This window comes from Cryptomeria japonica, chromosome 9 (assembly GCF_030272615.1).
Source record: "Cryptomeria japonica chromosome 9, Sugi_1.0, whole genome shotgun sequence".
Classification (NCBI taxonomy): Eukaryota; Viridiplantae; Streptophyta; class Pinopsida; order Cupressales; family Cupressaceae; genus Cryptomeria; species Cryptomeria japonica.
Genome location: NC_081413.1, coordinates 570,626,708 through 570,638,372, shown reverse-complemented (window position 1 = coordinate 570,638,372; position 11,665 = coordinate 570,626,708). Strand labels below are relative to the sequence as shown.

The 11,665-nt window shown below is 33.3% G+C and overlaps 1 long non-coding RNA gene across 1 annotated transcript in view; it reads right to left on the bottom strand.

Annotated features, from left to right (window-relative positions):
• Positions 1-4,502: 4,502 nt before the first annotated feature.
• Positions 4,503-11,665, bottom strand: part of LOC131051305 (uncharacterized) — a 41,302-nt gene continuing 34,139 nt past the window's right edge. The window contains exons 4-5 of the long non-coding RNA XR_009107106.2: positions 4,900-4,968; positions 4,503-4,561 (exon numbers count right to left, since the gene is read on the bottom strand). This is a non-coding gene — a long non-coding RNA (uncharacterized LOC131051305). The remainder of the gene's footprint in view (positions 4,562-4,899; positions 4,969-11,665) is intronic.

The following is an 11,665-nucleotide window of genomic DNA, read 5'->3' as shown; positions in this document are numbered from 1 at the left end:
CTAAGTCTGATGCTATGTATATATGCCAAATGGCAACAGTTAGTTAGGCCTCAACTACCTCCTCCTTCCAAAACTATGTTCCATCATTGTCTTCTATGATGCATCATGTTTCAAAAGGAAAAGGAATGTTGTTGTGTGTTTGAAAATGTATACTGTTTATTCTAAAAATTCTATGTTTTTCCCTTATGTTTGTTAATTGGATGAAAGAATTATGTTTATTTTTTCCTTTGGTTACTGTGTGTATTTGGAGATGTCTTTTGTGTATCTGAAAAATTATATGTATTAAATTCAATATTTTAGTTTGTGGGAGATATAAAGTTTCTAGGTTTCATTTTGTCGAGAAAGTATTTGAGAATTGGAGCTTGTAGATTATATTTTTCGTTCTATGATTTCTAAGTCATGTATTTGGTTGTAAGACGCCTTTTTTGTATTTGATTGGAGTCGTTTTCCGTGTCTCATGATTTTTTGAGTTAGTTCATAATTTTTTATCGGAGTCATAAATTACTCTTTGTGTTATATGTGCTAAAATGGGTGTCATATGCACTAAATTATTTCTCGTAAGTGCTAGTCTGATTGATATTTGTGCCAATTTGGTTAGTGAATGTGCTAGTCTGTTTGGTATATGCATTGTTCTGCACAGTATATGTGTCATTCTAATTTGTGTATGCGATTCTCTAGGTCGAGAATGCACCATTTTATATTTTGAATGCCCTATATTGAGTGGCTAATGCACCAGAAGAACTTGTAATGGCGCCAGAGGATTAAGCAAAAGCGCCAAAAGATTCTGAAAAAGCGCTAATTTTCTATTTAAATAATTTTGGTTGATTTTCGCAGTCTGTGTCGAGATAAGTCAGACCAGAGGTTTATTTTAGGATTAAATTATAATTTTTTTGTGATGTCGTTTTCAATTTTGGCTTATTGGATTTTGAGGGATTTTGATGTATGTTGTATATTGAGTTGTCGGATTGTGTTTTTGGTATTGCATTTGATTAATTGGAATATGGTATTAAGGATTAAAATTTGTTGTGGTTCAGATTATGATATGGAACTTTTGTAACGATGTATCATGTGGTTTTCATGAGATTCTTTATATTCATGTTTTTACTTTAGGTTTTGGGAACATGATAGGGGGAGTGACTTCCAAGTGGGTGTCGGGACCCCCAAGTGGTTGCCAAGAAATCCCATTGGAAGTTTTTGTAATCAAGTGATAACCTTAATTAATTAATCTAGGGGTTGGGTAACTTTCACATTAACAAGATAATTGTGGTCCCTGCTCATGGCCTAGAGTGTTATTCCAGGCTCAGGATGAGTTAAGGAAGGCCTTGTTGGCACGAATGTACTCCCTTGTCTTTACGAAAGCTTGAGTCAATTTTGCATGGGTGTCACTTAGGCGTCAGGGTCTAGTGAGAGACTGCCAGGGAAACCCTTGTTGATGGCATGTGATGACATGCTTCCCTATATGTTTCCTACTACCTTAGTCTTTATGGTTTGTGGTAGCCTCTGGTAAGTCCATGTTTTGTGGTTAAGCCTTGCTTTGTGATTTTGCCTATGTTTTATGTCATAAATCTTTGTTGTGAGTTAGCCTATGGTTTTATGTTTCCTTCAAGGTTAGGTGTTAGCCTAAGTCTAGAGTGTGTGGGGGGGCTTATGTCATTCTCTGCAACATGGGGGGTGGACCTTTTTTATTCCACATGGTCAGGTGGTTTGATGCCTTCTTCCATTGGGATTTTCTTCGTTGGATGCTCATGTGCATGATTGAATATTCAACATCTCTTCAGTTCTTGTGTTATGAAATTCTTGGAGCAGTTATGATCTATTCTATTTGATTGAGGAATATCATTGTAATATGTGGCTTAGATGTTATTCATGTAGTTAGTGTGTTACGATCTCCTATTGAAGTAGATAATGTATATTTGGAATGATTACTTTGTAAAAGATGTAATATGTGATGTAATTATGATGTAATGATGATGTTCTTATGTGATTTCTTCAATTTAGAAATGATTTTGATTGTATTATAGAGTTTTTGTGAATATCTACTTGTTAAAAATATTAACTTAGGAACATTTGGCATTGGTGCATTAAAATGGACCTATTGTGTTAGAAATGTAAAATATGTTATAATTCTTTATTAAGTATTTAATGGATTATGTGATTATTTTCCTATGTTTATGTTATGAAATATACATTAGTATAAGTAGAGGAAAAATCATGTATCAATGTTAGTTAATGTTGTACATATCTTTATATTGTGTTTAAGTAATGATGTTGAGTTACCCTAGGGATATGAAATTTAAATGTTATAAATATTTCCGCTTGTGCACTCCAGTTTATGAGAACATGCTTATTTAACGTATATATTTCTTAAGTTTTATGAGATGATGTATCTTTAAAAAAATATTATCTCTATTTTTTGGTTAGTTGGTCTGTTTCTCTAGGGTATTCTTGGCGGGCATTACATGTTGGCACTGAAGGTTCATCCCAACAATGAAAAGAATGAAATGTATGCAATATTGCAACCTTTCATTGAACAAAATTGACACTTTTGCAATTTTTGCAATTTATTTAATTATTTGCAACTTTTTGACACTTTTTGCCATGAATGAGTTGATAATGAATTAAGGAGATATATACTAAGCCTAGGAGAGTCCTAATGAATCTAGGACAACCCTATTGAACCCAAGTCATTCGTAATGAGCCTAAGTCAATCCTAATGAATGTAGGGTCATCCTAAAAGTCATAAGGAAGTTTTAATAAACCTAGGACAATCATAATGAGCCTTACACCCTTGTCGTATTTGAGAAGATGCAATAATTTGTCATTAACTTTTTAAAAAACCTTCAAATGATCTTATATGTTTTTGTAAGGTAGTTGCATGCATTTTTTCATGATAGTAAATTGTGAGCTTGACAAATAATGGATAGTATTATGAACATTAAGTGAGACAATCATGGAAATTATAGTTGTGCTCCATATCTCTTAGGTGTCCTATTATATACTAGTGTTTGCTCATAATTTTTTTTTCCTTAAGGCTACCCACTTATGTCTATGAGTTGGATTTCTATTACATTGCACTCACTCTTCACATTGTTGTTTTACTTTGAAGTGACTTGTATCTGCAATGTATCCTTATGGTGCTAATTCTCTTATTGAGATGGCATTATTCGATTAGTTCATTGAAGATTAAACATATGATTGAAAAATTAGTGCAAGTGCTATTGAAGAGTTTACAAATGATAATGTCCTCTTACAGTGTCCACTCTCTAGGCATCATTATGTTCAACATGGGCCCATCTCTTTCCCTTTTTGTTTGCAATGATTTGGTTTTTATTTAGTGAATATGTTGCGGTGGCATTTAGGTGTCAATTTTTTATTGCATCACATTGATCAAGTGCATCATAGTTTTTGCATTGATATTTTGATGAAAGTAGCAAGAATGCACTTTATTGGTATGTGTCAATACCTTTAGCATTGTATTCATAGGTTCTCTCAATGTTATGCTAACTCCAGACGGATTTGGTTATTTTCGAATGGGATTTTGAGGCCTTTCAATAGTCAATCTAGGATTCTTAAAGGTCTATGACATGTGGTGATTTCTCATTATAGTGTGCATGTTCTTCATAGTGCAGTTTTGAAAATAGACCCCACACTTTTGCAATGCATAATGGAAATGAAAAATGAAGTTATGTTTAGCCATATGCTTAGTAAGTAATTTGTTTGATAACGTAATGAAAATTTACAAAGAGCAAAGGAGGTAAAACATGAAATTGAATCCAATTTTGATTACTTATATTATTTACTAAGAATCCATGTTATGATTGATAACATTAAAATAATGTTCATAAAATTTGGTGAAGTTTCCCAAGGCAACCAAAGTTAACACTTAGAATATAGATGGATTACCAATTGTCATTCATAAGTTCTATTGAAGTGAGATATCATTGAGATTCTATAACATTCTATTGTTCATATCTTAACCATTCTAAACTAATTTTACATTCAAAATTTAAGTTTCAAAGTAGGAAAACATGCACACAAGGAATAAATTAGATCGAATATCAACCTTTATATATCAAATTGTAGGATAATTGTGTATATGACCCTATACAAAAATGGCATATATGCCAACTCAAATAAAGTTTTACAAAATGTGACATGTCATTTTGAGATCTATATATATAACATACACATTGAATAGCTATGTATGAATTCTTAAACGTCCACAAGCGACTACTACATGTCTCTAGCAAATCCTAAACTTGTGTTGTTGGATCATCAAAATCAAGCCTCTTTGAAGTATTTTGTGGCTTTAAAGATGGTTGCATAATAAAAATTCAAACCACAAATTAGATTAATTATATAATATAATTTAGAATTGTCGGTAAACATCAAAATCAATATATATTGAACTATAATTTCTTTAAACTTGAATTCTTGATTAGCTCAACTTTTACATCTTTTCTCTGAAAGACATTCGACATATAGTACTCCCTGGAATGATCAATTGTCTTATCATATTATGTGGCAGAGGCTCCATGACATTGTCAAATTATGTATAAGCCTATAGCACATAAAATAAGATTGATAAAAATTAATATATAGTTGTTGATAAAAGAAACATAAACTAGACACATATAGATACTTATATCTAAACATATGTATCTACAATATAAAATAAACAAATACATCTTGTGATACTTGTTCAAGTGTTCTAGGAGCAGTCAACAACGATGTAAATCTAATGTCTTTCTACATTAAAATGACAAGTGAGTAGGACTATCAATCTATCTACACACATATAATCATTTAATACATTTGAAGAGTTAACATCTAAACCATGCTACAATAAGTTATATAAGTTCTTTAAACTATTAATACAATAAACTTGTGTTCAATTACCTTTCCTTAGTCAATTTTTGTGTTGTCAGAGGTTGGAAAATGAGACACCTCACCCACACTTGGAGTCTCCTACAAGAGTAAAATAAGATCAACATATAAATTAATATATAGTTTAATAAATGGTTGTTTAATTAATATGCATATATACAATAAAAAATTGTAAACATCTATGTGCAAAAATGTATACCGTGTAACTCTCTAGGCCAAATGAAATGGTCAAAATGGTGTTGTGTTCGACCAATATCATGTCATCCTTGGCCATCAATTGTTAAATGGACCACATAAATATACATTAGTACGAATATCTCTTATTAAATATTGATTTAAGATAAAATACACTATGAAATTGCCTTAAGTCTTGCCACTACATGATCTTGATAAGATCTAATATCCTCCTCATCTCTAGCATGCAATGACTCTCCAAGATATGCTCTTACCCTTGTCATCTCATGTGGTACATCTGCCATATAATGGACCTCGTAATCAATTATGTCGATGGGAGGCTCAGTAATGGTAATAGTAATTTTTATGGTAATAGTAATTTTTATAGTAATAATAATTTAAAAGCAAAAGTAACAGTAATAGTAATTTTTATGGTTGTGAAGATGATTTAGAAAACAAATTTGTAGCATATTAAGAAATAATATTCTATTTTAAAAACTTTGCATATTAGAGGCAAATTTCTATATGCAAATTTACAAGCAATTTTTTTTTGTTTTACAAACTCTCATATTAGAAGCAATTTTCTGTATGTAATTTTAGACAATTTGCATGTAGTTTTTTATTTAAACAAGAGACAACCCATATTAATGTAACCGGAATATACTAAAAAATTTAGGGGCATTGAAGCTTAATTTATAAACCCGGGTAATACCATAATTTCATAGCTTTGTGACAATTTTTTATAGATTAGACAGGTTTATGTTGATTTTTTTCAAGAATTTGGATGATTCCTTTTCTGCACAGGCATGTTATCATATTGGACGATAGACTTTCACCTTTTCTTGAAAATTTAATAACTAAATGTTTAATATTTAATAGTTTTGGAACTTTTCCTTAAATTTGCTTTGGCTTGACCATTCTTTATCTTCTTGCGGCAACTTATAAAGCACCTCCAAACATTCAAACAAAGTCATTTAGAGTGCAAAGGTTGAGCAATTTCTCAAACAAACAAAAAATCCAATCTTAGAAATATTCACAAAATGACCTCGCTTTCCATCGTCTTCAACAACATTGTTATGTGTATATATATATATTGGATTTTATTTTTTTTTAATGTGCATATATTTAATTTTATGTATTCAATTTAATTTCATAGATCTAAGGCTTAATAGCCCTTAGAGTGGTTTAATTTTTTTCCTAAGCTGAGATAATTGCCTTAGCCATGTAACATGCTATGATGCTTTAGATGTTGTGATGAATAGTTGGGATGAGAATCTCAATCCACTGTTGGTCAAATATATGAGACATGTGAATTTGATTATCTTTGAACAGTTTTTGTTTTTTAATGGATGTATTGTTTTAATTTTTTTTTAGTTGTAGTGAAGTAGAAAGGTTATTCATGTTTGTTGTTTGAAGGGAATTTGAAATTTTATTGAAACTTTTTTATACTATTATAAACTAAGAATTACTAAATATCTCTATATATGTATGTGTTTCATTCAATTTTTCATTTAAATGACTATAAATGTGAATATGATAAATAATATTATATTAAGATCTATGTTTATTTACTTTATTACTACTTGTCGTTAGGCAATATTAATGTACTGAGTTTTACTTTTTTCATTTAACTAGTTATTAAAAAACACTATTTGAAACAATTGCATACAAGTATTTTTTATGTTTTTAAAATTTATTTTCTTATCCTAAAGTCTACATTTGTATTTTTTAAGTTTATTAATTAAAAATATATATTTTTCTTCATAATGATTAGACAATATTTTTGGGACGAAATTGTGGAATCACTCATAAAAATAATTTTATTATTTTAGCCATATTATTAGGCAAAATTTACTCTTTCCACTATGTTGATATATTCACCTCACTTTAATCAATGCTCAGTTGTTATTTTCAAATTTTTGGCCACCATCTATGCCATAAAAAATGCATCGTGCCATTGTGATTCCACCAAACACAAAAACTCCCCCTTTATCATGTTTTCCGTCAATAGATCACAACAGTTCAAATTAAAAGAATTTTTTTCTATCTATATATCACGTCACTTAACTAAAGGTTCTTTTGCACGTAAATTCCATAGAGTGCAAGCCATGATTACAGTTGAAGCGGTATTTTTTAACCTTTCCCTGAAGCTAAGAACCAGTTGAGTAGACTCAAACCCGAGACATCCCATGTAGGAGGCTTGCAGCTAACCACTACGTTGTGGGGTCGTCCCCATTAATGATAATCTTTTTTTTTTGTTTGATAATATTGATTTTTTATTAAATATAAGGCAAGAGAGTAACATTACATATAATGGACCTAATCATCTCCCAAAAAAGCCCATATTCTCACAGACTATATACTACTTACTAGTTTTTAAATAAATGTTTCAAAAAGCTATGCATATCAGACATTCTACAAGCAACTAACCCCTTCAAAGGGATAAGACTTCAAATCTAGACACTTCCCCCACTATTTTTAATAGTAAGAAATCCATCAGCCATATGACAAAAAGGGATTTCAATGGGTTTACACTTAAGAAAATCACCTCGTATAGGACCAAGTATAGCTACTCAAAGAACCCATAATCAAAACTGCAACATGTTGAAATATCCTTTCTTCTCATCACTGTCGAACAACCAAAAAAATAGGAAACCAAACTCCATCAGTGAAGGAATCATCCCCGAGCCAATCAATGTCTTGCGCTGCGCTTCCTCCTAGGAATGATAGTCAGGAACCAAAGCCTTCGGCTTCCCCTAGAGACCTGATACTCCCTTATTTCTGCCACTAAAGAATGTCATTATGTCTGAATGTGGTTCAAGTAAAGATTTTGATTAACCATTCTGGGCCAGCGCACAAAGGGGACAAAACCCAGCTCCTCCACCACAATCTGACTATCGAAACATTCTCCGTAATCAAACCCATATCCTGGGTAAGCCCATTCCAGGATAGAGTCAATTCTAGTTAGTAAATCTTGTTCAAATAGAGAGTTCATGACCCAACGAATGTCACCTACTGAAACACCTAATTCAAGACCCCATGCCATGATCATTGTTGCAATGTCAATATTTAATTTCCATCTATGATTTGCATGCTGAAAAAAGTAGCCAAGCGTCCTCTGCACTGCATTCAACACATCATCAAATGGGAATTTGAGGAGGAGTTTAAGACTATGATTCTCTATTGGCCCATATAGAGCCTTTTGCTACTTTTGTGTCTTGAAAGTGAAAGTGGAATCCATCTTTCAACCCAATCTGCACCTGCACATAAACACAAGACAAAGCAAAATAGAGATTTGAAGAAAGTCTTTGATCTTAACTTCCTTAAAAAGAAATCCAGCTCGTGTGAATTATTGTTCACATAAACATCGAGAAGTTGGGTTATAAATGTGTTTTGCTTTATCAAATCACCACCTTCACACAGAGTGTGAATAGAATCATTAAATTCACTTGCTTGGTTATAATCCACTATCCTCGGCTCACTTCACCGCCGCCACTACCATCATTAAGGCATACTCCTTACGAAGGACATGTTATAACTACCCCTACCAATTTTTTCAAAATAAATCATAAAAAATGACAACTGAGAGACCCTGTTCCAATCTTCTATTAAAAAATTTACACGTGTGTCCCCAACACCCCTTCACTGCCATCTGATTTCCTATCCTTCATAAGGTGTTGAATTTAAAAAATTTGAATCCATACAAAACATCCATTTAAAAGAATCGCATATTCCACTTTAAAATCCTCTAACACTTCTTGTCCTTCGCACCCCCTTTCATCATGAAGAGTATTCAACCTCTTGGCTTACAGACATATATGTTGGGTCATCATTATTTAAAGTGATTCATCTAAAGTTAACTCACCATCAAAAACTTCAAATCTTGATTCCTCCACTTGGTTAAAAGACAAAGCCCATTTAGATAATTTTTCAGCCACCTTATTACCCTCCCTCCTAACATGACTGACCACAACATCTTCAAATGAATTCAAATCCTCTAAGACTAGTGATAAATAGTTCTGCAAATGCCAAGCCTTAATTTCTCCATTTTTGATAGCTTGGATTATGATCAACGAATCCCCTTCCAAATGTAATTTTTCAACACCATGATCCCGAGCACACCGGATTGCAAACAAAGTTGCATATGCTTCAACTTCATTATTAGTCCCCTTCCTAATACGTTGGGCCCCTAATTTCACCAAATCGGCACAATGGTCCCTTAGCACCACACCCACACCAGACAAGCCCATACTATATTGCGCAGCTCCATTGAAATTTTCTTTGATCCATCCCCTTTGGGGTGGATTCCACTATGTGGATGTGTCCCTTTTATTACTCTTCTTATTATTATTCCAAGCCCCATGTCTTATTTTGATATTTGGCCATAGTTTTTGAATCCTCTTATCCTCTAGAGTGAAAGGGACATTCATGGATTCCATCTGGGATGCTATTACCCCTAAAGTCTCTTTGATTGCCTGATCAATTATGCTCACAAGCCTCCTTTCATCTTCTATCTTATCTTGAAAGATCCTTCGGTTTCTTTCCTTCCAGATTTCCCATATCACTAGAGATGGGCTAATATTCCATATGCTTGAGAAAGTACACCGCTTACTTTGCCTTGACCATCTTTCAAAGACATCTTTGAGAGATTTTTGTAAACGGCCATGCCAATTTAACCTTCCCTTTACACTTAACCAACAGTTCTAAGCTACTTTGCATTGTAATAAAAGATGGTCAAGATCCTCTTCTACTTCCCCACACATTACACACTTTGTGGGCACTACCAGCCCCAAACGCTTCCTTCTTTCACCTGTAAGAATTCTCCCTTTGATAGCCAGCCATGCAAAAGCTCATGCTTTGGGGAAGCAGTGTTTGTGCCAAATTAAATCGTTCACTTTTGAGCGGTCTTCCACCATACCTTCCAAGATCTGATAGCCTAATTTTATTGAATATTTACCATCCTTGGATCCACACCAAACCACTCTATCATGTTCTTTCGTGATAAAAATCTTCCTCTAATCTAAAATCTGTTTTAAAAGAGATTGTTGAGCCTCTGAAAACCCCGTGACTGATAGATCTTTCCAGCACCATTCCTCCCCCAAAAAACCTTGTTTAACCTCCAAATAATCTCTAATCTGGTCACCCCAAATACTGCATAGTTGTGTCTTTATATCAAAAAATTTAGTTGTATCTTTTATTAGAGGATAAGTTGCCCAAGAGTCATCCCAAAATTTAGCTGACCTTCCATTCCCAATATGCCAAGTTAGATGGTTTGTTACGACTTTTCTACAACTCACTATGAAATTTCATATTGCAGATCCCTTTGGCGGATTTTTTATTGTGAAAATTTTGTGGTCTTCCTTAGAGTCCAAATATTTAGCCCTCATTACCTTAACTCATAGTTGGTTCGAATTAGCATAAATGCTCCAATTAAGTTTTGCTCTGAGAGCCTCATTCATAGTTTGCTAATTCCTTAGGCGTGCACCCCCCTTCATCTTCGAGCTACAAACTTTCTCCCAAGCCAATAAAGGGATTTTATCCTGCTCATTTGCTCCATTCCATAAAAATTTCCTCATTTTATGTTTAATCACATTTATGATTTTACTTGGAATTTTGAGGTACATCATAGAGAAAATTGGGATCGCTGAGACAACCATTTTAAGCATTAAAATTCTAGCAGTCAATGTCAATCATTTACTTTTACACCCCTCAAGTCTATTGAAGCATCTCTCCACCAAAAATTTTCATAACGTTGATTTATTTGCTCCTCCAAAGAGAGGAATGCCTAGGAACTTTCTTGGTAGGCTTCTCAATTTCATGCCAAGAATTCCAGTAATGTGGAGGGTTCTATATTAAAAAAGAAAATCTCTGACTTGATCTGGTTCACTCTTTGACCTAACACATGTTCATATTTATCAATGATATGTTTTATGACTCTAGCCTCCCTTGTCGATGCCTCTCCAGCCAAGAATGTGCAATCTACAAATTGAAGATGGGTAAGTGGTTCCACCCCTTTTGCAATCTTCACCCCCTTCCAGCGGCCTGCCCTACACTCTTTAGTGATCAATCTCCCCAAAACCTCCGCCATAATTATGAATAAAAAAGGGGATAAGGGATCCCCCTGTCTTAACCCTTTGTTTGATGGGAAGAAACCTTGTGGGATCCCATTGATGAGAACAAAAAAGCATGGGGAATTGATGCAGTTGTATATCCAAGCTATCCAAAGTGGATCAAAGCCAAATTTAGTTAAAACTTTTAAAAGGAAATCCCTATTTACCTCATCATAAGATTTTTTGATATCCACTTTTATCATTATTTTTTCCCCTTTTGATAATCGAATGGAGTGAATTGCCTTATGTGCTAGGATGATTCCTTCATAGATGGATCTTCCAGGTGCAAACCCACTCTGTTTCGAGGAAAAATCTCCTCCAAAATCCATTTCAATCTATTTGCTATCACCTTTGATATCACTTTATAGATTGTATTACAAACGGATATAGGCCTAAAATCATTGAAAGTGGAGATATTCTCCTTCTTCGATATTAGGGCTATGAATTTGTTATTGAAATCCCTAAGGACAAAACCACCCTTTCTTGATTATTCC